We start from the raw sequence: 27,952 nt of genomic DNA, 5'->3' as shown, positions 1-27,952 counted from the left end.
GACCGCAGCAGCAGCGCGGATCCGGACTGAAGCACCTAGAACCGCTTGGCCACAGCGGCCGGCTATGTCAGCCGAGAAGTATGCCGCCAAATTCACATTTAAATGTCACGTTAAGGGGAAGAAGCAGACAGTGGAATACATGTTTTCCATTGGCACTGTGTACAGGCGTAATTAAATTATGAGCGCCACCATTGCCAAAACGAATGCTAAAATACAATTATATCGTTAAATTTAAATCATTGGTATTACAAGAGCGAAAGAGATTAAATAAAAGCAGCCAACTAATCTACAGCTCCCTCCATGTCTAAATTGGTATGTATTTGTATTAGCGAGAGGGAGGGAAAGTAATATGAATGAATCTAGTTAAAATATATCGTTTCAGAGACTTGTGGGAATTGGCTTCCGCGCTGTTGAATAATCTGATCAGCATTTTAATTTCGTGAATGATTCGAAATATATTGGGTACGGTGCGAGTGAAAGCCACAGTTTGGATGAAATTTCTTGTGCCTGAACCTGTGTCATGTGTTCAATGGATACTAGAGTAGGCAAAATGTTCTTAAGTATCAATACACAGTTTTTTCTGTAAATCCTCTGAGTGATTTCGATTCTAACGACGTGGCGGGTATAAATCGTCAATTATACAGTACATAACAATGAATTTCGTGTATTAGAAACAAGCAGTTGGGTTTCAATTAGGAAACTTTTATTACTTACATTTGTTCTACGTGAGATCTTTCACTGTTGACCTACACACAAGTTTTGTCAACAAAATTATTTAATTCTTACACAAAGCGATGAGACACTAACGGAACTCAAACTTTGCCAAGAAAATCTTTTTGTCCTTATAAGGAGCAGCATTGTACTGACGGTATATCTTTAACAGGATAGCGCGTGACAAGCTCAGTAATTCCTACACAACCTCGGAAATAGAGTGTCCCAAGCTTCCAGAAAATAAGATTCAGCCGCCATGAAAGGTACTAAAATCACATGTCATTCCATTCTTCCCATAATTCTAACGCCGACGACAAGTAGAAGGCCCAATGACATTGCACTCATCGGACATGCCGAATTATCAAACTTTTCTCTCTCTCTCTCTCTCTCTTCCCCCCCCCCCCCCCCACCTCCCTCAACAAAGCAGCTATGTCTGTTTCAGCTGATCAAAAGAGTACATCTGGACGGGCATTTTAGTAGACTCAGTAAGTTCGATGTGTTTGTACGGACATTTGAATGCTGAACCATGTGTGCTTGCAGTTGATTGCTGCAACAAACCCTCAGATTCAGAGTAAAACAATAGCAGGTTTAGTATTTGACAACCTGTAACATATGTGCCAGTCCTGTGCACATGTGTGCCAGTCCTGTGGCTATCGTGTACGTTGGAGCCGGTTTCCCGCGTTTAGGGAACGAAGGCTTTCTCCAGCCTGGAGACGATGCGTTGGTCTGTCCCTAATCGCACTAAATAAGTTGTGGTGTAGGTACACGAAGAGGGTTCAGAGCGAGCGATTCTTCCTAGCATGGTAACTGGAGGTGGTGTTCAATGAATGGAGCAGACTCGGCGAGGTTCAAGTGAAGATAACAAAATCCATTTATTTCTCCGGAAATTTGAGGGCCGATGGCGGTCCTCTCGTTTGAAGTCGAGTTGAAGGTCTAACTCAGAGGCTGTTATCGTCACGGATGCGAATTTCTCCGACTTCCACTATCGGGTGGAAAATTGTAGAGACTCCCTTAATAGGTCAGCAGCTTTCTACACAAAGTAAGCGGCTACTTGGTTAGAAGAGTACATGTGGCGTGCACATGGGTCTCTTTTTCTTTACGTTAGATTAATCCTCCCAAGAAGCAGAGGTGAAATGCCTGCCAATACTGATCAGCTACATTAGACCCAGAGGAGAACTTTCGGACTTGCAGATTGTAAAAGTAAAATGTTATGTGTCATTAGTAAATTGCAACTGAATCCACGGCAAGGTCCCAGAATTATTCACTTTTATCAAACATAAATATATCCACATAGAATTAGGAGCAGGGAGTTGGCTGAAAGCGTTAATAAACAGAAGCGAAGTACAAAATTCACATTGGAATATATACGGCAAAGAAAGCTAGGAGCCACTGTTGCCGACATATTTGTTGCAGTGAAGAACTCTACAGAATTCTAGTGGGGTTATTATAGATTATGAATGTCAAATAGTCTGTGCAAAGGTAAGCAGCAAAGGTGGGCCAAACATGGTAACGGGATGCTTTTATAGACCACCTCGGTCAGTAGCTGCAGCGGCAGAACACTTCAGGGACACGTGCAGAATACGAGGAGCAAGTTTCCTGATCAATAGTATTCGGACATTCCTACGAAATGCAGAATTTCCCATTAGATGTCTCGAGAGGAGGACTCGTCATTATGAAAGGAGGCGGGGGGGATTGTGTCAGTAGAGAAGCTGTAACAGCGAAACGGGTCGGTGGGCAGAGCTTAGTGACTTCTCACGTTGACCAGTCATTGGATGTCATCTGACTAACGAATCCATAACAGACATATTATCCCTTCTAAAGGTGGCGAAGTCGAATGTTGGTGATGTGACTGGGAATTGGAAATGCGAAGGAACAACCACAACTAAACCAAGACCAGGCAGATCTCACGTACTGACTGACAGATACTGTCGAGCACTGCAGAGAATGTAAAAAATCGCATGAAATCAGCTGATGTAGACCCTCATGAGTTTCAAGGTGCGGCTAACAGTCCAGCTAGCACAATGACTGTAGGTAAGGAGTTAAAAAGAACGGGGTACAATGGTAGAGGAGCTTCTCACACGCCACATATTTCTGTAGTAATGATAGGCAACGCTTGAAATGATGTAAAGAGCGACGCCACAGAGCAGTGGGAACGACTAATATCCGTTAGTTTGACGTTGGTGTGACCCACAGTGACTGATTGGCCCGACCGCCTCACATAATTACCTGTACACTGATCAGCCATATTATGACCACCTACCCACTAACCAGTATGTTCACCTTTGGAACGGATAACAGCGACGACGCGTCGTGACATGGAAACAATGAGACCTTGGTAGGTCGCTGGAGGCAGTTGGCACCACAACTGCACACACAAGTCTCCTAATTCCCGTAAATTCCGGGGAGGGGAGTATGAGCTCTGACGTCATATTCAATCACATCCCAAATGTGTTCGAGCGAGTTCTGATCTGGCGTGTTGGGGGGACAGCACGTCAACTGAAACTCGTCACTGTGTTCCTCGAACCGCTCCATCACATTCCTGGCCTTGTGACATGACGCATTAGCTTGTAGCAAAATGCCACTGCCGTCGGAAAGCCTGATCGTCACGAAGGAGCGTACTTGGTCTGCAATCAGTGTACCACACTCCTTGTCCATCATATGGTGCGCACGAGCGCCACTGGAACCATGGATGCCCACGTGAATGTTCCCCAGATGATAATGGAGCCACTGCCAACCAGTCTTCCGTCCCACAGTACAGGTCTCAATGAGCTGTTCCACTGGAAGACGACGAATTCGCGCCCTCCCATCGGCATGATGAGAAAGGTATCGGGATTCATCAGACCATACGACACCCTGCCATTGCCCCAACGTCCAGCGCCGATGATCACGTGCCCATTTCAGTGGTAGTTGCCGACGTCGTGGTGTTAACTTTGGCACATGCATGGCTCGTCGGCTGCGGACGCCCATCGTTATGAGTGTATCGTGCAGTCTGTGTTGAGGCACACTTGTACTCTGCCCAGAATTAAAGTCTGATGTTAGTTCCGCCGCACTTCACCGCCTGTTATGTTTTCAAAAAATGGTTCAAATGGCTATAAGCACTATGGGACTTAACATCTGAGGTCATCAGTCCCCTAGACTTAGAACTACTTAAACGTAACTAGCCTAAGAACATCACACACATCCATGCCCGAGGCGGGATTCGAACCTGCGACCGTACCAGCAACGCGGTTTCGGACTGAAGCGCCTAGAGCCGCTCGGTCACAGCGGCCGGCCTGTCCTGTTTTACCAGTCCGCCCAGCCTAGACGTCCAACATCTGCAATGGGGGATGGCCGCCGATCCCCACGACGTCTGGACGTGATTTCACCTTGTTTCACCACGTGTTGAAGACACTGACCATAGCTCTCCTCAAACACCAGACAAGTCGCGCAGTTTCCGAAATGCTCGTGCCGAGCCATCGGGCCTTCAGAATCTGCCCTCGGTCAAGCACAGATAGATCGCATGCCTTACCCCTTCAACGCCACACACTGTCAGCACGCTCACTGATAATCATGCACTGTGCAGTTGTCTGACTAGCACTCATTCCCCGCTGCTATGACCTAGACGAGTTTATATCAATAGAAGGACGGTGATCATAATGTTCTGGCTGATTAGTGTGCCTTATAAAGTACGTTCCGATCAAGGTTGTGAGGAATGAAAAAGACCAACCGTGGTTCAGTAGCCGTGTTAGGAAGGGGCTGAAAAAGCAAAGAGAGCCACATCCCCGATTCAAGCGAAGTCAAACCCCGGAAGTCAAACCCCGGTAGACAAACAGAGGCTGAATGAACGCAAAATGATCGTTAGGAGAGCGATACGCGAAGAATTCAGTGAATTTCAAAGTAAAACTTTTCCAAATAATCTAGCGTCAGGTTTGGTGCCGACTTGTGATAGGAGCTGCGATCTGGCGTCGATTACACCCTGTCCGAGGAACTACGATGAGGATTCGCGAACCTCATACAAGAGCTCATTGATATTCGCTCAGCTCACCGTAACCTTGCTCTGTGTTTAAGACTTAAAGGTCTGCTATGGGCTATGAGAGCGAGTGTGTGCTCTGTTTTCCCACTCTAAGAGTTTGATGTCATTTTGAATGACACTGATTTGACTGTGAGTTTCTGTGTAAAATGCAGTTGTGTACAGAGTGCCATTCGTTGGGGTCGTCTTGTGGGACTCGCGCGACGTAATTTATGCTGTACCTAATTGCAAAAATGTTCAAATGTGTGTGGATTCCTAAGGAACCAAACTGCTGAGGTCATCGGTCTCTAGACTTACCACTACTTAAACTTACTTACGCTAAGAACAACACGCACACCCATGCCTGAGCGAGGACTCGAACCTCCGGCGGGACTGGCAGCGCAATCTGTGCCATACCGCCTCAAACCGCGCGGCCACTCCGCGCGGCACTTAATTGCATTTCCACGTCTGTTATAGTATTCTGTGTGATTTGGCCATCTCCTGAAACTACCTTGTACAGTGTACTGAACATCTGGCAGGTGTGGCCGTGCTAGCTGACTAAAAGTTTGCGTGCCATGTATGCGTACCGCTGGGTAATTGGATGAAAAGCTCATATGCTTTTACGTGAGGTTGTTCCGTATTATTGTCTGTTTTTCCTTGGTTATTTACGGCCATGTTCTTGAAGAAATGTAGACTTTTACTTTTTTATGGACTCCATTGACTAATTACGGACTTTCTTGTTGAAGAGAGTGTAAAAGGTTTATATTTAATGGTATGTAATGATATATATAAAAATGGGCCGGCCAGTGTGGCCGAGCGGTTCTAGGCGCTTTAGTCTGGAACCGCGCGACCGCTACGGTCGCAGGTTCGAATCCTGCCTCGGGCATGGATGTGTGTGATGTCCTTCGGTTAGTTAGGTTTAAGTAGTTCTAAGTTCTAGGGGACTGATGACCCCAGATGTTGAGTCCCATAGTGCTCAGAGCCATTTGAACCATTTGAACAATAATGATATTTACTGGTATGTAATAGTCACTGTCCTTCCATGTGTTATCACGACCGTATGCTCTGGAAGTAAATGACTGATATAGCCTTTATTTTGTCCCACCCGTTACTGTTTAAATGATACACCGGTTTTAATTCCCTCAAATTGTTATGTGTCGGGCTTCGGCTGGTCAGAGCCGTTTTACGTAAGAAGTTTAATTTGCTCAGCTGTTGGCCAGTAACGGCGGCTTGATTAATACTATCTTATATTTAGTTCTTAATATTTAATCTTCTTCTTCTACTGGTCAGTTACGGCTGTCCATGCTTAATGAAAATTTAAATATTCATATACTAACTGCCAGTTACTCAAGGGTGTTCTTTCAGCACGTTACGCTTTGTTTGATTTGCTTAGCTATTGGTCAGTAACATCCTCTTGCTTAGTACTGTTATATTTCCTATTAAATATTTAAATCAACTGTTTTACTGGCCAGTCACGGCTATTCTTGCTTAATGAAGATTTGCATAGTCATAGACTGATATCGCCATTTAGTCAGTGCTATTCCGTCAGTAAAATTACGCCTTGCATTCTGTTAAAATTATTGGCCTCTTTAACATTTTGGATCACGGTCATTTTCTGAAGAAATCGGCGTTATTAACGGTTCCGGCCTTAGCTCTCATTAGATTGAGTGAAATTTTGGTATTCTGCAACAAACTAAATTTGCTCAACTGGTTTTGAGTAGGCCGCGCCTACCTTTGCCTGTTAATGAGTACTTAAAATTTACCTTGTTCATTTTACTGTTGGTCAGCTATGGACGTTTAGGATAAATAAAAAATTTAACGAAAATGATTTGGAATGCCTATTTGGAGATGTAATTGAGACTGCTCTCTCCAATTAGTGGACTTAAAGCCTTTTTAAGAAAAGACTAATTGTTCTGAATTTTCCTGAAACAAGAAATTTAATGGAAGTACAGATTTAATTGAAACTCTTTGTACTTCCTAACACATGAGGTTTAATTGTAACTGTTTTCTGGGATTAATAGTTTTTTTTTGTTTTACTTTTAGGCAGGAAAGGTTTTTAATTACGCGTGTCTTTTACTGTATTACTCAAGTAATAATGTGTGTACTGTTTGCTTTGAAGTAAAATAAATTTTGAGAACAACTCAATGGCTTAACACTCAGGGACTACTGTGTCCAATCAGAGCAGCTCTAAGGTTAAGTGACACCCATTTCCTCCCCCTCCTCGGTGCGCGCGTTGATGTGATTATATTACAGGAAAAAAACCACTGGAAACAGTAACTACGGTATAATACTTAGAATAACCGTCCGAAGCGGCCTAAAGCGAAGTGACCACATAAAACAAACCAGTAGGGAAAGCAAATACAAGTTTGAGACTCCTTGAGAGAATCTTAAGAAAATGTAATTCATCCGCGAAAGAAGTGGCTTTCAAAACACTCGTTCGACCGATCCGTGAACGCAGTTCTTCAGTCTGGGGCACTTACCAAGTAGGATTAATAGAAGAGGTTAGAAGATCTAAGGAAGAGCGCGCGTTTCGTCACGGGAGCGTTTGGTCTGCGGGAGAGAGCTGCGGAGATGCTCAACAAACTGCAGTGGCAGACGAGTGAGACGTTTTGTACCACGGAGAGCTGTACAGTTGAAACTAACGGAGCTTACGCGGCAAGAGGAGCCAGACAACATATTACTTCTTCCCACACATGTCGCGAAATTATCACAACGAGAAACTTAGACAAATTAGATGGCGTACGGAGCTTGGGCGAAAATCATTTTTCCCATGTGCCTTCCGTAAATGGAAGAAGAATAACGGAGGTAAAGTTGGTAATAAAAGTTATCCTGCGCCATACGACGTAAGGTGACTTGCGGAGTATAGATGTAGATATAATAATAATAATGGCGTGTGACGAGGGCCTCCCGTCGGGCAGACCGCTCGCCTGATGCAAGTCTTTCGATTTGACGCCACTTCGGCCGACTTGCGCGTCGATGGGGATTAAATGATGATGAGTAGGACAACACAACACCCAGTCCCTGAGCGGAGAAAATCTCCGACCCAGCCGGGAATCGAACCCGGGCCGTTAGGAATGAAAGTCTGTCGCGCTGACCACTCAGCTACCGGAGCCGGACATAGATATAGATGAGTGTAGTGTTTTGCGTGACTTCTTGCATATTGACTTTAAATTATATTTCTGACTTGTTCGCGGTGTCCGTTTCCCGGTCCAGTGGTCGGATCTCGGAATCTTTCTGAAGGTAATTCGATTGCCACAAGGCTTTAATTATGGACTTCGAAGTAGTGAGAAGTTCAACGGTGTATCGGGGCTCAAAACCTTAATTATACCGCTTTTATAGTGTAGCAGTGAATAAGATGAATCCAGGTCACCAATAAGCGTTTCCGAGTAATCTGCGGAGCAACATGTCCCGTAATTGATCTTCTTAAGAGTGTGTGGATTCTGGCTGCGACCGCTATTGCGGCGTTATTTTTTTTTTTTTTATTTATTTAATCTGATCTGATTAGGGTCTAATCAGACCCTCTCTTACATGGACCAGGATTCCACACGTACAGTACCTTTTCACGACATCGTTGCCTAAGAAATAAAACTTCAATATAAGTAGTACTAAATGTATCTATAATGACGATATGAGTAATTACTACGGGTGTTTTAGCCATGTTATTCAGACAAGAGTGTTCAGGTCGAAAAGAGATAAGAGGGACAGCGTATGTATTAAGACAGTAGAGAAGGCAGAGTATGAAAATCTCTGCACTTAGCCAGGAAAGATGTGCGTAAGACGAAATATGATCAAGGAGTCGAACATCACATATATATCGAACACAGGCTTTCTAGGCACCGTGAGCTTTACTGAGAACGATCTTGTAGGATGAGATCGTTGTTACCAATAATTGGAATTATAAATTGAAGAGCTACATAAATTGGCTTCAGTCCAAATGTTGTGCAACGGTAGATAATTAAAATTTGACACCGAAACACGAAATAACGTTTCTTTTTTTTTCGTATACTGCTGGAAAATTATACTGGAATCATACGAGAATAGAATCCTGAACTTTCGTAATTGTGGTCTGAAATCCACGTAACCGTCGTCATACCAACAATAATAGTAACAACAATGAGAAATATTTATCTCAAAACGTTTTCGTGCTGCAGTGCAGTGACACATTCAGGACGAGCAGTGGAGAAGCTAAAAGGAAACCCAGCAGCGACACGCAGGACGCACTTTGGTGGGGCAGATGGGTCCGGGAGATTGGCTTGGCCCGAGTGCCAGCCACGTTGTAAGCCTGTCGGCAGCGGCATGACTTATGGTCGGTCGCCCGCTGCTCTGTGACGCTGGACACAGCGTCAGCCACGAGAGAATACTGAACACCGAGCCACGCCTGCCGGTTTACGGCCTCTCTGCGCGACATCAGTGTCACAGCCGAACACGGCTGCATACACAACTGTACGTAATCTGCTCATCAGTATTTGGTGCCCTCGAAAAGTCCACAAGTAGCTTCACGTGACAGCATCCAGCACCCACAGTGAGCACACCTAAACTAGTAAGGCGATGTAACTGTAACGCAGTTGCTTTATAAAACCATACGACTAACGCGGAAGACTTTTGAACGACAGTACTTCATTGTTCAAAGCTCCCTGACTTTCGGGCATACAAAACTATTGACACACTAGAAAGTGGATAATGTTTACCGGCCGGCCGTTGTGGCCCAGCGGTTCTAGGCGCTTCAGTCTGGAACCGCGCGACCGCTACGGTAGCAGGTTCATCTACATCTACATATACATCTACATTTATACTCCGCAAGCCACCCAATGATGTGTGCCACTGTCATTACCTCCCTTTGCTGTTCCAGTCGCGTATGATTCGCGGGAAGAACGACTGCCGGAAAGCCTCCGTGCGTGCTCGAATCTCTCTCATTTTACATTCGTGATCTCCTCGGGAGGTATAGGCAGGGGGAAGCAATATATTCGATACCTCATCCAGAAACGCACCCTCTCGAAACCTGGACAGCAAGCTACACCGCGATGCAGAGCGCCTCTCTTGCAGTCTGCCACTTGAGTTTGCTAAACGTCTCCGTAACGCTATCACGCTTACCAAATAATCCTGTGACGAAACGCGCCACTCTTCTTTGGATCTTCTCTATCGCCTCTGTCAACCCGACCTGGTACGGATCCCACACTGATGAGCAATACTCAAGTATAGGTCGAACGAGTGTTTTGTAAGCCACCTCCTTTGTTGATGGACTACATTTCACCCGCCTTACCAACAATTAATTTTATATGATCATTCCACTTCAAATCGTTCCGCACGCATACTCCCAAATATTTTACAGGAGTAACTGCTACCAGTGTTTGTTCCGCTCTCATATAATCATACAATAAAGGATCCTTCTTTCTATGTATTCGCAATACATTACATTTGTCTATGTTAAGAGTCAGTTGCCACTCCCTGCACCAAGTGCCTATCCGGTGCAGATCTTCCTGCATTTCGCTGCAATTTTCTAATGCTGCAACTTCTCTGTATACTACAGCATCATCCGCGAAAAGCCGCATGGAACTTCCGACACTATCTGCTAGGTCATTTATATATATCGTGAAAAGCAGTGGTCCCATAACACTCCCCTGTGGCACGCCAGAGGTTACTTTTAATGTCTGTAGACGTCTCTCCATTGAGAACAATATGCTGTGTTCTGTTTGCTAAAAACTCTTCAATCCAACCACACAGCTGGTCTGATATTCCGTAGGCTCTTACTTTGTTTATCAGGCGACAGTGCGGAAATGTATCGAACGCCTTTCGGAAGTCAAGGAAAATGGCATCTGCCTGGGAACCTGTATCTAATATTTTCTGGGTCTCACGAACAAATAAAGCGAGTTGGGACTCACACGATCGCTGTTTCCGGAATCCATGTTGATTCCTACAGAGCAGATTCTGGGTTTCCAGAAATGACATGATACGTGGACAAAAAACATGTTCTAAAATTCTACAGCAGATCGATGTCAGAGATATAGGTCTATAGTTTTGCGTATCTGCTTGACGACCCTTCTTGAAGACTGGGACTACCTGTGCTCTTTACCAATTATTTGGAACCATCCGTTCCTCTAGAGACTTGCGGTACACGGCTGTTAGAAGGGGGGCAAGTTCTTTCGCGTACTCTGTGTAGAATCGAACTGGTATCCCGTCAGGTCCAGTGGACTTTCCTCTGTTCAGTAATTTCAGTTGCTTTTATATTCCTTGGACACTTATTTCGACGTCAGCCATTTTTTCGTTTGTGCGAGGATTTAGAGAAGGAACTGCAGTGCGGTCTTCCTCTGTGAAACAGCTTTGGAAAAAGGTGTTTAGTATTTCAGCTTTACGCTTGTCATCCTCTGTTTCAAAGCCATCATCATCCCAGAGTGTCTGGATATGCTCTTTCGAGCCACTTACTGATTTAATCTAACACCAGAACTTCCTAGGATTTTCTGTCAAGTCGGTACATAGAATTTTACTTTCGAATTCACTGAACGCTTCACGCATAGCCCTCCTTACGCTAACTTTGACATCGTTTAGCTTCTGTTTGTCTGAGAGCTTTTGGCTGCGTTTAAACTTGCAGTGAAGCTCTCTTTGCTTTCGCAGTAGTTTCCTAACTTTGTTGTTGAACCACGGTGGGTTTTTCCCGTCCCTCACAGTTTTACTCAGCACGTACCTGTCTAAAACGCATTTTACGATTGCCTTGAACTTTTTCCATAAACACTCAACATTGTCGGTGTCGTTTTGATCTGTCTGGTAGTCTGAAATCTGCCTTCTATTACTCTTGCTAAACAGATAAACCTTCCTCCCTTTTTTTATATTCCTATTTACTTCCATGTTCAGGGATGCTGCAACGGCCTTATGATCACTGATTCCCTGTTCTGCGCTTACAGAGTCGAAAAGTTCACGTCTGTTTGTTATCAATAGGTCCAAGATGTTATCTCCACGAGTCTGTTTTCTGTTTACTTCCTCGAGGTAATTTTCGGATAGTGCACTCAGTATAATGTCACTCGATGCTCTGTCCCTACCACCCGTCCTAAACATCTCAGTGTCCCAGTCTATATCTGGTAATTTGAAATCTCCACCTAAGACTATAACATGCTGGGGAAATTAATGTGAAATGTATTCCAGATTTTCTCTCAGTTGTTCTGCCACTAATGCTGCTGAGTCGGGAGGTCGGTAAAAGGGGCCAATTATTAACCTAGCTTGGTTGTTGAGTGTAACCTCACCCATAATAATTCACAGGAACTATCCACTTCTACTTCACTACAGGATAAACTACTACTAACAGCGACAAACATGCCACCACCGGTTGCATGCAATCTATCCTTTCTAAACACCGTCTGTGCATTTGTAAAAATTTCGGCAGAATTTATCTCTGGCTTCAGCCAGCTTTCCGTACCTATAACGATTTCAGCTTCGGTGCTATCTATCAGCGCTTGAAGTTCCGGTACTTTACCAATGCAGCTTCGACAGTTTACAATTACAATATCGATTGCTGCTTGGTCCCCGCATGTCCTGACTTGCCCCGCACCCTTTGAGCCTGGTGCCCTTTCTGTACTTGTCCGAGGCCATCTAACCTAAAAAACCGCTCAGTCCACGCCACACAACCCCTGCTACCTGTGTAGCCGCCTGCTGTGTGTAGTGGACTCTTGACCTATCCAGCGGAACCCGAAACCCCACCACCCTATGGCGCAAGTCGAGGAATCTGCAGCCCACACGGTCGCAGAACTGTCTCAGCCTCTGATTTAGACCCTCCACTCGGCTCTGTACTAAAGGTCCGCAGTCAGTCCTGTCGACGATGCTGCAGATGGTGAGCTCTGCTTTCATCCCGCTAGCGAGACTGGCAGTCTTCACCAAATCAGATAGCCGCCGGAAGCCAGAGAGGATTTCCTCCGATCCATAGCGACACACATCATTGGTGCCGACATGAGCGACGAATCTTGTCTCGGGCATGGATGTGTGTGTTGTCCTTAGGTTAGTTAGGTTTAAGTAGTTCTAAGTACTAGGGGACTGATGACCTCAGATGTTAAGTCCCATAGTGCTCAGAGCCATTTGAACCATTTTTTAAAATAATGTTTACACACTTACTTTCCTTCCTGTCTTTACTGGGATAATGTAGAGAAAGGACACTATAAACCTCTTATCTATTGATTTCTTTTTGTCTAACGAGAACTTGTGGTACAGATGGTGGTAATTACAGTGCTAGTGATCGTTACAGCCGGCAGCTGTGGCCGAGCGGTTCTAGGCGCTTCAGCCCGGAATCGCGCTGGTGCTACGGTCGCAGGTTCGAATCCTGCCTCGGACATGGCTGTGTATGATGTCCTGTTAGATTTAAGTAGTTCTAAGTCTAGGGGACTGATGACCTCAGATGTTAAGTCGCATAATGCTTAGAGCCACTTGAACCATTTTTGAAAAAAAAACTTACCCTAACCCTTACGTTAGTTTCACCACCGCCATACTTTACCAGACACACACCATATTGGAAGTAATATGCCCTTGCCTTTCTTCGACTTCTGAACTGACTCAATCGGTCAATTAGTGGGAAGACCTATAATTTATGTATGAACGACAGAAAAATTCTGTGATTGGGGATCAAACTCCAGACCTCTGTATTTGTAGTCTGACGCTGACGTAGTGAAACACTGAGTGCCGCAATACGTGTTAAATACTACAGTAACAGAAAACCAACAAAATTTATGTCTAAAAGATAAGTTGTACATGAGTGATATTGACAACAGCTTGAGCAACCTACGGAAATACACACACCAAAAAAAGTTTTTCATGACCTCGGTTCCGAGAATTCCAGAACCTGTACAGAAAATTGGCATAGAGATCAACATAAACATCATTTCCGCCCTTTTTATTGCTCATGAAAACCACACATTGCATGTTGTACCACGATACAGCGAGACCTTCAGAGGTGGTGGTCCAGAGTGCTGCACACACTGGTACCTCTAATACCCAGTAGCACGTCCTCTTGTATTGATGTATGCCCGTATTCGTCGTGGCATACTATCCACAAGTTCGTTAAGACACTGTTGGTCGAAATTGTCCCACTCCTAACGGCAAATCGGCGTTGATCGCTCACAGTGATTGGTGGGTCACAACATCTTTAAACAACATTTTTCAGTCTATCTCAGGCATGTTCGATAGGGTTCATGTCTGGAGAACATGCTGGCCATTCTAGTCGAGCGATGTCGTTATCCTGAAGGAAGTCATTCACAAGATATGCACGATGGGGGCGCGAATTGTCGTCCATGAAGACGAATGCCTCGCCAATACGCTGCCGATAAGGTTGCAATATCGGTCGGAGAATGGCATTCACGTATCGTACAGCTATTACGGCGCCTTCCATGACCACCAGCTGCGTACGTCGGCGCCACATAACGCCATCCCAAAACATCAGGGAACCTCCACTTTGCTGCACTCGCTGGACAGTGTGTCTAAGGCGTTCAGCCTGACCAGGTTGTCTCCAAACGCGTCTCCGACGATTGTCTGGTTGAAGGCATGTGCGACACTCATCGGTGAAGAGAACGTGATGCCAATCCTCAGCGGTCCATTCGGCATGTTGTTGGGTCCATCTGTACCGCGCTGTATGGTGTCGTGGTTGCAAAAATGGACCTCGCCATGGACGTCGGGAGTGAAGTTGCGCATCATGCAGCCTGTTGCGCACAGTTTGAGTCGTAACACGACGTCCTGGGACTGCACGAAAAGCATTATTCAACATGGTGGCGTTGCTGTCAGGGTTCCTTCGATCCATAATTCGTAGGTAGCGCTCATCCATTGCAGTAGTAGCCCTTGGGCGGCCTGAGCGAGGAATGTCATCGACAGTTCCTGTCTCTCTGTATCTCCTCCATGTCCGAACTACATCGCTTTGGTTCACTTCGAGACGCCTGGACACTTCCCTTGTTGAGAGCCCTTCCTGGCACAAAGTAACAATGCGGACGAGATCGAACCGCGGTATTGACCATCTAGGCATGGTCGAACTACAGACAACACGAGCCGTGTACCTCCTTCCTGGTGGAATGACTGAAACTGATCAGCTGTCGGACCCCCTCCGTCTAATAGGCACTGCTCGAGCATGGTTGTTTACATCTTTGGACGGGTTTAGTGACATCTGTGAACAGTCTGAGATATAATATCCCAGTCAACGTCTATCTTCAGGAGTTCTGGGAACCGTAGTGATGCAAAACGTTTTTTTGGTGTGTGTACATAAGGAGATACATTACGCGTCCATCCGTCAGTAGAGGTTCAGATGCAATTCGTATATTCTGACATTAAAAGAACGATCGTCAGTATTACGTGCGAATTACTTCCCACCGATTGATTTAACCAATTGGAAATAAAGTATTGCGCTGATTGGACTTGAAACGTACAACAGCATTCCGAATATCGCAGTGGCTAACGACAAACTGAATCTGGATATTAGTGGTGAAAAAGAAATTGTGGAAATAGAGCCTGGGGCGTACGACATTGACGATTTATCCGAAGATTTGAAACGGTCTGGAAAAGGAATTGCGCTACGTGCAACCACCAATACACTTAAATTACAATAGACATGCTGATTAAGGTTTGGGAAGAACTCGTCTATTGATTCCATATGTGACGAATGGTGCTCACATTGAACAGTTATAAGAAAAACTGTTTTTGTTGCTCTTTTATTTGGTGTATTATTTATAATTAAAAGTTAAATGTAATAAATGCTATAAAGCCTTAAAGACCGTAAGTTCATTTAGAAACACCCTGTATAATATGGTTGTGAATTTAACTGAATATACTGGAGTGCCCTTCAGATAATAACATTTTTAAGGACGTATAAAACTAAACTCCTCCCGAACAGGCCAAGAAGGACCATTGGTACCGACCGGCCGCCGTGTCATCCTCTCATTGGCGGCACTGGATACAGATATGAATGGGCATGAGGTCAGCACACCGCTCTCCCGGCCGTATGTCTGTTTACGAGACCGGAGCCGCTACTTCTCAATCAAGTAGCTCCTCAGTTTGCCTCACGAGGGCTGAGTGCACCGCTCTTGCAAACAGCGCTCGGCAGACCGGATGGTCACCCATCCTAGTGCTAGCCCAGCCCGACCGCGCTTAACTTCGGTGATCTGACGGGAACCGGTGTTACTACCGCGGCAAGGCCGTTGGCTTTTACGATGTATAGATTCTTGTAATTTCTTTTGCACACTTGTATCCTATTAGAAAATATCCTTGAACGAAAGAGACACTAGCTGCAGGTATATTGTTTTGTTTTCTTCAGTCCGAAGATTGGTTTGATGCAGCCATCTACTCTATCCCGTGCAAGTCTCCCAATCTCCGCTTAACTACTGCAGCATGTAAGCATCTGAACCGACTTACTGTAGTCAAGTTTTGGTCTCCTTCTACAATTTCTATCCTCAATACGTTCCTCCATTACCAAACTGGCTATTCCCTGATGCCTCAGGATGTGCCCAGCCAATTGATCCGTTCTTTTGTCAAGTTATGCGCTACAATTCTTTTTTCTTCAGTTCCATTCAATACTTCATCAGTTATCCAACCTATCTATGTAATCTTCAGCTTCTTCCGTATCTACCTAACCTAACATAAGAAACATAGAAACTGAAAACAACTTTGATGTGACCCATAACGGATATGAGGTGGTGGCTGTAACAGTGTTAATATGTCGACCCAGACACTGTAAAAAAATCACTAAATTTACGAGTTACGAAGGTGAAGCTTTCATCATCAGAACTGCTGTACAAGTACTTCTAAAACAGACGAGTATGAAACATAATCAAGAACAATGAAAATAAAATAATGTGGCTATTTCCCTTACAGCTATGTCTTCTTAGGACATACAGCCAGGTCATCGTGCACTGACATACGTTTTACATGCCTTCTTAAAATTAAAATTAGCCGTAGTTTTTAACCTTTTCGCGTAAGATTCCATTACTTAAAAATAAAAGGCAGAGTACTGCAATAGTGGTTTAAAAGGGGCAGAGGGACGTAGATTCTGCACCAGCAGTAGTCAATCTGAGTCTACCTCGCTCTAGTGAGCGTTCCAGCTATCATGGTGAGCGGTATGCGGTTAAAGATATTTTCATTAGGTTTTCATAAAACTTTGACAAAGTATTTGGTAAACGATTATTATTATATGCTTAAATTTGCCGCATCTCTGCTTTATAAATTTTATAACACGAAGTTACTTTCTTACTCTGAGTCACCATAACTTTGAGACTGGTGAGTGGTTAGAAAATTTTGCTAGTAACAGAGATACAAAAATAGGTGGTAAGTGAAAAAGGTTGACTACCCCTATACTGTATGTGTTGTACACGTGTATCGAGAGTAGATTACTTAAAAAAAAACTTTCCATGGTGCATTAAAGCTGAAGGCAGGCAATGAAAACAGTTTGAAAATAATGTCCACAGAGAGTGCAAATAACTAATATGAAGAATGGCGACCCTTATTTACACGAGTGCATTGAAATAATGCTATACAATAATGTAATACACTAATGCAGTATTTGAAGATAACATATAGTGTCCTCTGCACATTGAGCAGCCACATTTTAGTACGTTATCGCTTGGGGGACATTGTCAAATACGTAGCGTTTAGCGGCGATAAGAGAAGGAAACATTACTGTCTTCTTAACTAGGTGGTCTACTACCCATTCATTACGTCCTGGGTACGTAAGTATTGATTAGACTCTTTCTGTAAGAGAACCAAATTGTGATGGGTCGAAGCAGATGAGAACCACAGTTTCTTCATTTATTACGTTGTTCCGAATTTCAAGAATTGCTTAGATTTCTAGCGACGATTCTGCCACACAGTAGCACTCTATTACAGTGTCTTATTTGTAAGAAATATGATGTTTTAAATGTAATGGACTATTGTAAAACCGGAAATGGTTCTTGGAAGAGCACTCGAAACGTTTCTTTCGCTGTTGTTACGGACTAGCTACTCTGGTGGATATTAGAAGATACAAGCATTCGGTTTGAAGAATTATACATTAGTATCAAAACTAACGCCAGTATGAAACTTTGAGATCGTTTCCCGATATTCGTATACTCCTTTTATAACTATTTCACAATTGACGGCAATGTTTATCACCATGGTCTGTTTCATGGAGTAGAACCTCTTGACTGTCCCGATTAATCACTCCAACTCTATCTACAAAAGTCTAGCACGTCTTTCACAGGTTGCATAACGAATAGCTAATTTTGATAGTCGATTGTACCTATTTTTGATACATATTACCCCATCCTTTCTGGTACTCATCAATTTTTTGTCTTATCGAATAAATGCCTAACTCTAATGTGGATAGCATTTATGTCAGGGTATCACGCCCGCGCATGCAACATTTTCGTTATTCCAGAACGTTCATCGCAGTCGTTCTATGCGGCTGACTCATGAATCCTTTGAGCTCCAGTGGCTTCTCCCACAACCCACCGTTTTATTCATTTTATTTTGAAGTATCAGTGCCTTTAGCTGATTTAGGGCTTGAAACATCTTTGGTCACATACTAAAGTCACTGGTACTTCAAAACAAAATGAATAAAACTGTGGGTTGTGGGAGAAACCCCTGGGGCACAAATGATTAACAGCTCTGCTCGTGCAGGTTGCAACTCGTGGACTGGAACGAATTCGTTTCTTCCGCACCGGTTAACAGGAGCAGACTGCAGCGTGCAGAGTCATTCCATTGCGCAAGCATTAGTACCTTTGCAGCGTGAAACGAACCACGTATTTCGCTAGTTTCAGTCTACCCCACGCCCTACGTAGAACCTATTAATTAATAGCTTTTTGGAACCTATTACCTGACTGGAACTAGAATGTTGTAATCTATTACTTGTAATTAATACTCTCTAAGAAAAGAAAAATGGACGTACCACAAAGGAATTATCCGAATGGCACAGAAATCGAAAGGACATACATGTACAGACAAACAAACGATCTCATTTTCAGATAAATTGGGTAATTTATTCAAGAGAAAGAGCTTCACAAATTGAGCAAGTCAATAACGCGTTGGTCCACCTCTGGTTCTTATGCAACCAATTATTCGGCTTGATATTGATCGACAGAGTTGTTCAATGGCCTCCTGAGGGACATCGTACCAAATTCTGTCCAAATGGCGCGTCAGATCGTCAAAATTCCGAGATAATTGGAAGACCTTTCCCATAATGCTCCAAACTTTCTCAATTGGGGACCGATTCAGCGACCTTGCTGGCCTAGGTATGGTCTGGTAAGCACGAAGACAAGCAGTAGAACTCTCGCCATGTGCGGGCGGGCATTATCTTCCTGAAATGTAAGCTCAGGATAGGTCGCCATGAAGATCAACAAAACGAGGCATAGAACATCGTCGACATACCTCTGTGCTGCAAGGGTACCGCGGATGACAACAAAAGAGGTCTTGCTATGAAAAGAAATGGCACCCCGACCATCACTCTCGGCTGTCGGTCTGTATGGTGGGCGGCAGTGACGTTGGTATCCCACAGCTGCCCGGGACGTATCCAGACACGTCTTCGCTGGTCGTCGGGGGCTCAGTTCGAAACGAGATTCGTCACTGAAGACGATTCTACTGCAGTCAACGAGACTCCAGGCCGAAGACTTGTCTGGAGAGACCTGGACAGCTGTGGGATAGCAAACTGGCTGTTGCCCGGATCTCTCCCCAACTTAGAACTTTGGAGCATTATGGGCAAGCCCTCAAATTATCTCGGGGTTTTGACGATCTAACACTCCAGTTGGACATAATTTGGAACGATATCCCTCAAAGTCATCCAACAACTCTATCAATGATTGCTAAGCCGAATAACTGCTTGTGTAAGAAGCAGAGGTGGACCAACACTTTACCGACTTGCTAAATTTGTGACGCTCTCTCTCTTGAATAAATCATCGTTTTTTCTGAAATTGTCATCATTTGTTTGTCTGCACATGCACATCACATCCACCGATTTCCGTCCCATTCGGATAATTCTTTCGTGGTGCTTTTTTTCTTTTTCCTTTTCTTTAGTTTTGCCCATCCCCAGCCATTTGACAGCACGCCACTCAGCTTTCGTGCCATATACATAAACAAGGATATAAAAGAGAAAAACAAATATACACAAAACAGTTCTTGTGAACTATGGGGAATTGCCTCACGGGACATCCCTTTCAGGTTTAAGTTATGGTGACGTGGGAATACGAATAGCTTCCAGCTAATGAAAGCCTAGTCCACCAAAAGAGTATGACTTAAGGATATGTTAGAAAATTGAATTCATTTGGACGCCGAACGGTACAGCAGGTGTTGAGCCGCAATAAGTGAGACGTGGCTGAGAAACGCGACGAGTGCGCGGTTTCCGTTTAGCCACAGGGACGGCACCATGGGAGCCAGCAGTGGGCGCGCAGCCACTTGGGCGAAGGTCGGTGCTCGGGTCAAGTGGCGGCTTGCATTGAAAGCTATTATAACTTGGTGATAGAGGCCACTCCAAGGCTTACTACCGCACCGGCAGCCCCCGCGTCTCGCGTGCCGCCCTGATTCACGGCTTACTCGCAGGCTCCACGTAGGATAGGTTCTCAGGGACGCTCACAGATTACACTGTATACTACTGTCTACGTGTCGGTAGAATCTTCGCACGCTGTGAACAGCGAACATGGTTTGCGGCAACCAGTTTCCACGTTCAACAGTTATGGCTGACATCTGTTAATTTGTTTCACATTCGAATTGCGGCGCAAAGAATATTTATTCGTTAGCTTTCTAGCTAGTGCTGCACTACAAACCTATTATTTTTAGTGTATTTCTCGTTTTTTATCACAGTTTCCACATTTGGAGTTGTACTAAGTGTTTTTCGACGCAGGTGTTGTCGGCTTCTATTTTGTTCTTCTAAGTAGTACGTGTCATTTTTAACCGTCGGGCGATGATTTTCTATCTTACTTCTGCGGGAGTATTTAGACAGCTTTTATGTGACAGGGCGCTGTGCCCTGACGTTTCCATCAATGCGCAGTTAATCCATTATGCTGTTCATTTTTGGAACATCCTACGACCAGTTTAGAGACAGAAGTGATGATACTTTCTACAGGACCTGACCATCATTTTGCAGGACAATGCTCAAGCACGTACAGTGCAAGCTGTCACTGATTTGTTTGACTGATGGGGCTGCTAAGTGCTATACCACCTACTGCATTTCCCTGACTTAAGCTCTCGTGAGTTCAACTCTATTTCTAAACTGAAGGAAACACTTCACGGTATTCGCTTCAGAGCTGCTACAAATTCGTCGGGTAACAGACTGCGCCGCTAGAGTATCCTACGACTTCCACATCGCTGACAACGGGTTATAAACAATGCTGGTGACTGCTTTGAAGGCCAGTAATACTTTGAAACACGTATCTATTTTGCAGGAGCTGTAGATAAATAGTTACCACTATTAAAGTTCCAACCCTCGTAGATGTGGATTCATTTAGTAAGAAAGTCTTTTTAAAAACTGGTACAAACACAGGACAATCCATTCGCAAAATATAATCCGCTATAGAGTGAAATAATTAGAAGTGTACAGCTGAATCATACTCGCCGACAAAAGCACCAACAGTAATGTTATCATGTCGTATACAAGAGGCGAAGACTTTTAAAATCAGCTGATCATTTAATTATTTTATTCATTTCATACTAGTTACCAAAGCCACGAATATTAACTGAATTAAATCATTTTCAGCTTCAGGATAGTTATTTTATTCGTGCTGTTAGTATGGTCAGTTTCAACCATTAGGTCGCTTTGAGTTATACTTTCAAACAAAGCAATTCATACGGGATGAAACGGAAAACTGTGTGACATGCAGTCAAACATGTTGCATCGGAACTCTGAAGCTATTACAGCGACAAGGCAGAAACGATACCGACTTGTTTAAAATTACTGAAATTTTAACAGTAAAAAGAAAAGAACTGTAATGAAAATTCAACAGTTTTCCCATTGCTATGCAAAAAGGGTGTGAGTCACGGAAACTCGCTACCTGTTGCTGAATATTATCCTATGAAACATTTTATAGCTTGCATCGTGGAACATATTATTTGCTTGATAGGTACGATCGATTCAACAGCAGAGGTAAACGTTTAAGAGCCAAAGGCCCGCCGGTCAGTTACTAGGCTAACGGTCTTCATTCTAATATGAGGGGTAAGATATGGGACTATGTGAGATCATATTGTTGCACGTTATGGTCCTATACGCTGATACACAATGAACAGATGAAAGGCACTAAATTGTGAAGCATAAAAATACGATGGGGTTACCCTATACAATGTAATCTTAGTATATGAAGACTACAGGCTCCAATGGCGTAACATTTTACGCATGTTAGTTGCGCTGAGGTTGTACCGCTTGAAATACTTCTCATTGAATACCGTTGGGACTGGTGATCCAGTCACCACCGAAGAATATCTCAATGTTCGATACACTTGTAATTTCAATAATTTACCACGAATAAGCGAAGACACGAAGAATGAAAAAGGCACCAGAACTCACCCGAAATTTGTAATGGAATCTAAAGATTTAGGGAGACAAAAACCTAAAATGTAAATAAGTGTTGACCTATATCTTTCCGAGGTTTTGCACGTGACGAAAAAGATAGTGAATATCTTCGAAAGCTCGACTTTTAATTGGAACACGACGTGGCTTGCACATAGGAAAATGTTAGATGTAGAAGCCACTGCGGAAAACTCCGAGGCCATACAACGAATACGCTCAATATTAATGCGTCAAGGAACAAATGCGTATATGTTATGTTCATATTCACGGCGCTTTTCCTCATGAAAACTTAGCAGCGACTCATGTTAATTGAATGGCAAACAGAATTTCGCGATGAAATTAACCATCTATTAGTTTCTTACTATTCGCGTACTTTCCAAAGTGCGTGATATACACAATGAGTTTGCCTTCCATCAGCAGAACTCGAACGAACATCAAATTTTTCGTAACTCTTCTGCTGTCAACTGAGTTTATAAACAATAAAAGTATAGTCGTTGTTCAGTTGCTAGTAGAACAAGCGACAGCATTTGAAAAAGAAAGGGTACTCATTACATGGTGACAAAGAAAAACTCACACAGTGTCGAAGAATCAAATTAATGCTACACGCTTGCTTAAAGCAATTTTCCGTTGTGGTACTACGGTCGTTAACATGTGAAACCTTGCTGTCCTGCTTCACTCTCCAACAATAATGCTGTTGGTGTAATTGTCTACTAACTTAGCTTATCTAAATCCTAGCTGCCTCAGCCCGACTATCAGGGTAGTATGTGAACTTCAATTTTCACACACACGTGTTAAACAAGCTCTATAATCATTGCTCATGGATTCAGAGCCTGAGAACGGACGCAATTATGGGTAACACGTTAGTTCGCCTCATTGGTGATGCAGGCAAAAGTTCTTCTCTTGGAAGACCACTCTTTCAATGAATACCAGTAAGTAGATACGGAACATAATCGTATTTAAGAAGAGACTTACCTATTCTCCGAACAGTACTCAGTGTCGCTTACCTGCAACAGAAACAATAGACGTCTTTAATAATTTGTAACAGCCAAAATTTATAGTCGTTTGACATAATGTCGGCAGTTGTGTGATGAATGTCTTCAAGTAGAAATATTTCAGTGCATTTTATTATGGTGCCAGACTGCACTGCCGCCTACGTGAAATCATAAGAAACAAAAATTAACAGTAAGTTCGTAATAGAAAGTCTGTTCCTCCAACTCAAATGCTCTTGCAACTTCGATTTACGCAATTTTGGAAACACATTTGGAAGCTTTAAATTAGAACAGGCCAAAGCATAAAAACTACAAATTAAACATAACGAGAAAGGTATATACAGTAAATATTTTGCACTCTACGAACTCAAAGCGTAAGTAACTCGTAAACAAAATCATATGGTTCAAATGGCTCAAAGCACTATGGGACTTAACATGAGTCATCAGTCCCTAGACTTAGAACTACTTAAACCTAATTAACCTAAGGACATCACACACAGCCATGCCTGAGGCAGGATTCGAACCTGAGACTGTAGCAGCAGCGCGGTTCCGGATTGAAGCGCCTAGAACCGCTCGGTCACGGCGGCCGGCTAATTCGTAAACAGGAATGTAAAGTATAGTTCTGTATACGTCAAGAATTTTAGAAAAACAAGGAAAGAAAGCGTAACATTAAGGTGCCGAGTGCCTTGATGGTGCCAAGTTACGGTTTGCATAAGTACACATGAAACGCGGATAACAAAGAAACACGACAGCACCAATCAATATTGGTGCCTCAAGACATCAAAAATAAATGGATAACTAAGAATCTAACGAATTCTTGCTCCGGCATAGATTTCCTTAAAGGGATGCCTGGGTCGACTTTTGAAGCTAATTTATGTGCAGTGTTTCTCCTTTCCTCAGAATAAGATTTTCATGTAACAAAGACACATTGGGTTTTTCGGCATATGTTCTTCGATACTTAGGTAGAATGATGGCACTCAGGTGTAATTTTTGTATCAAAACCACAAAGCCTTTTGTACTACCGTAGTATCGTGGTTTACACTTCCGTCTTCACGCCAGCTATTTGGGGATGTCAATATTTGTGCAGAATACATGACTGACCTTTTTTTTCACGTTAAGGATACCTATATTCTCCACAGGAATAAGTGAAGAGTTTGCACATTCTGGAACCGTGCATCAATTTATGCGGCTCACATGATATGAATGATTTAAGGCCTTGTTTTCTTTCCTCAAGTAAAAAAATTGCGTCAACAGAAAAAAATAACCTCTGGCCTGATCTCCTAGATAAGTTGCCAACAAGAAAGGATGACGACGTTCATTCATGTAATCCTTATTTTGTTCCATACAGTTATCACTACAATAATCGGTTAATTTTTGAAATTTTGCTGTATTTCACTCGACAGAAGACCAAACCGCTGCACCATTTTTCTCTTACTTTCTCATATAGGACACACATTTGTGACTGAAGATTATCACTCACGAAAATACTGGGAGAATAAGTGTCCGCCATAGAACATTTCACAAAACTAAAATTCAAGTCAGTTGCCATAATTGCACCGAACAGGGCCTGTGAAATGTCTGCGAAATGAGACCAATCTTATTCTACACGCTAAGCGTCGTTCTAAGTCCCTCTTACTGACTCTGTTGGAGGGAACTGGTCTAGAAACGACCTCTGCGTCGTATTGCTAGAGTGGTCTGCGCTGTCAGTGGTTGGTTACAGTGAAAAGTATAAGAAGGATGGAGACTACAGGAGTACTTGTTAAAGATTCCGAAGAGTGGGACTACGGACACGGCGGGTGCTGACAGTCCAATATTTATTTCCCCTTACTTGGAACAGTAATGCATAGCAGGTTACAGTCCCATAAAAGGAGCGAACGTTATACAGCGTTAGAGAAGGAGCATACGTCCATATTGGAAAAGAATGTGGAACGTAACTGTTTGGGTTCTTTTCAAATGAATCATTACAGCATTTGCCTTAAGCGATGTAGGAAAACAACGGAAAACCTAAATCAGGATCTCTGAACGGGGATCTGAGTCCAGGTCCTTCCTAATGCCTGTGTCTTAACCACTGAGTCGGCTATGATAGTGTACGATGTCTTAATGTACTACGAATATTCATTTACTCCGTGCATCATTCCTCCAGATGACTATCCGTGAACATCTCTGCCGATCAATCTTTTCTTTTTATTCAATTTTTTGTTTTTTTGCTTTTTTTCTCCCAAGGGCGTACAAACGGATCATGGCTTTCTCCTGAAGCTAACCTAGCCGATAGTCTCGTACTTTTCAGCCATTCCAAGTTGGTATGGAAAAGAGAGGAAGATCTGATGTCGATGACGTGGTCATTAGAGGCTGGGCACAAGCTCGTACTGGGTGTACGATGGGGAATGTAACTCTTTCCCAGTGAACCACCTGGTATTTTCCTTTAGTGGTTTAGGGAAACCACAAAAATTACATCTGGATGACTTGACGGGAATTTCAACCAACGTAATCTCGCGTGGGAGTCCTGTATCTTAGGACTGCTGGGCGTGAACACAACAATCCTTTACTAGACACGATCATGCTGGCCTTCCTCCGGCTAGAGATCAAGATAATACAGGTAGCTGCAGGGGGCAACCAAACCACACTCCTTAGGCATGTGGTTTTGAAAAGGAGTGGGCAGAGACTGCTCGACTTGGGGTGACTTCGTATTCGTTTATGATCTTCTTGAATGGGCCCTGTGCACCTTCTGACTGCCGCACAAACTTCAGTAGAGCGGCAGTGTATGCTCTGGCTCAAATTGCTGACACAGCCCCCGTCAGTATTACTTTTTTCTGGTGTCATATTACAGCTGTGCATGTCATATTGGTGGTCACTGGTGACGTGTGGCAAGATCGACATGTAGCAATATCGACACGTAGCAGATCGATATAAACCCGTCCAGAAGATAGCACAGTCATCTGGCTAGTCAGACATACGCACGGTGCCTGTAGTGTCAGTAAGCGTGCTGTCCGTGTGTAAAATGGGGGAAGGCGCGCCATCTATCTGAACTTGACCGATTGCAGATTCTGACGGACCGGAGGCTCGGCACGAGCGTTTCGGAAACTGCACAACTTGTCGGGTGTTCGAGGAGAGCTGTGGCGTCTTCAACATGTGGCAAAACCAAGGTGAAACTACGTCCAGACGTCGTCGGATTGGGTGGCCACCCCTAATTACAAATGGTGGTCGTCGCAAGCTAGGCAGACCGTTAAAGCATGACAGGCGGCGAACTGTGGCGGAGCCAAAATCGGACTTTAATGCTGGGCAGAATACAAGTGGTTCTGAACTCAGAGTGCACCGAACACTCCTAACGAGGGCCTCCTCTGCCGACGACCCATACATGTGCCAATGTTAATACCACGACATCGGCAACTAAGACTGAAATGGGCACTTGATCATCGGCATTGGACGTTGGCGCAGTGACGGCGGAGCTTTGCGTTGTCTGATAAATCACGATACCTTCTGCATCATGCCGATGGGAGGGCGAGAATCCGTCGTTTTCAGTGAAACAGCTTAATGTTATGGCTGATCATAGCCCTATCACACTTACTTAGGGTACCCCTGATATTACCCGCACGTACGTCAATTTTGTTCTGTTAAGTGCGACGTGTCCAACTATTTTTGCAAGGAAGTTGTAAAGCTAATCACTAATCTGATTCTGTCACAGCCTCCTCCTCTGAAATGAAAACTGCAGTCACCACACTAGTAACCTGCCAAAGATGAATATGATTTTAATAATAGTAGTACTGCTAATAAACTGTTTAATTAAATGAAATAATAAAATGTTTTAATACAATAATAATAATAGCCTGCTTCCATCTGTGCTTAGTACGTCGCGTTAACATGATTTCCAAGAAAGTGCAATTCAGACAAATGCAGCATTTGAAAAGATTTTGAAATTAGGGCATTGAATGTGTCGAGACTGATTTAAGTGCTATAATAGTAACAAACTCTCATGACTTTGCAGACAACCTTCTAGATAAGACAACCACAGCTATGAGTAGTCATCTTGGATAGTAATAAACCGTTTCAGCTCTATTTAGTTTCTTTCGTGGCACTAAAAGCCATATCTTCAAGTGAACATCTGCACAAAAATAAATCCAGAAGGAATAACAAACCTGAGATGTACACTGGTATGGTAAATTATTCTAATTTTTCAAACTTTTTAAAAAATATTAAAAACTTTTACATGAGAGTATCAGAATGTCAGTACTCACATAACTGAAACACTAGAGCGGAAAAGCTCGAAACCTTTTTACCCAACATTCGTCGTCCGTCTGAACAAAACAATGGTTTGTTTAGCACCCATCCACTACATTGGAATCCGGCTGTTTTATTCCATGGCATACCGCCTTTTAGCGATGTTTTGTTCTGATGGACAACGAATGTTGGGTAAAAAGGTTCCGAGCTTTTCCGCTCTAATGTTTCAGTTATGAGTACTAACATTTTGATATTCTCACGGAAAAGTTCTTAATACCTTCAAAAAAATTTAAAGTCTTAAAAAAAATTGACCATACCAGTGTACATCTTAGGTTTGTTATTCCTTCTGGATTTATTGCTTTACGGATGTTCACCTGAAGATGTGGCTTTCGGTGCCACGGAACCGGTAGTGATCCAATAATAAAGGCCTAAATGCAGCTGAAGCGGTTTCTTAATACCCAAGATGACATCTCAACACTTTGGCAATGCGATATTTTACAAAATATAAAATTGTGATGTCCTCTGAGCATTATCAGTATTTTCACTGAACAGCTAAGGTTGTGGCGACACCTTTGA

General features: G+C 43.4%; 1 protein-coding gene and 1 pseudogene across 1 annotated transcript in view; both read right to left on the bottom strand.

Moving 5' to 3' along the window:
* LOC124613548 (E3 ubiquitin-protein ligase MYCBP2-like) overlaps positions 1-27,952 on the bottom strand; it is a 798,425-nt gene that overhangs the window by 8,425 nt on the left and 762,048 nt on the right. The gene's annotated exons all lie outside the window — the stretch shown is intronic.
* On the bottom strand, positions 15,737-15,854 carry LOC124614400 (annotated as a pseudogene).

The sequence above is a fragment of the Schistocerca americana genome, chromosome 4 (assembly GCF_021461395.2).
Source record: "Schistocerca americana isolate TAMUIC-IGC-003095 chromosome 4, iqSchAmer2.1, whole genome shotgun sequence".
Classification (NCBI taxonomy): domain Eukaryota; kingdom Metazoa; phylum Arthropoda; class Insecta; order Orthoptera; family Acrididae; genus Schistocerca; species Schistocerca americana.
This window is presented reverse-complemented; position numbering and strand designations above follow the sequence as displayed.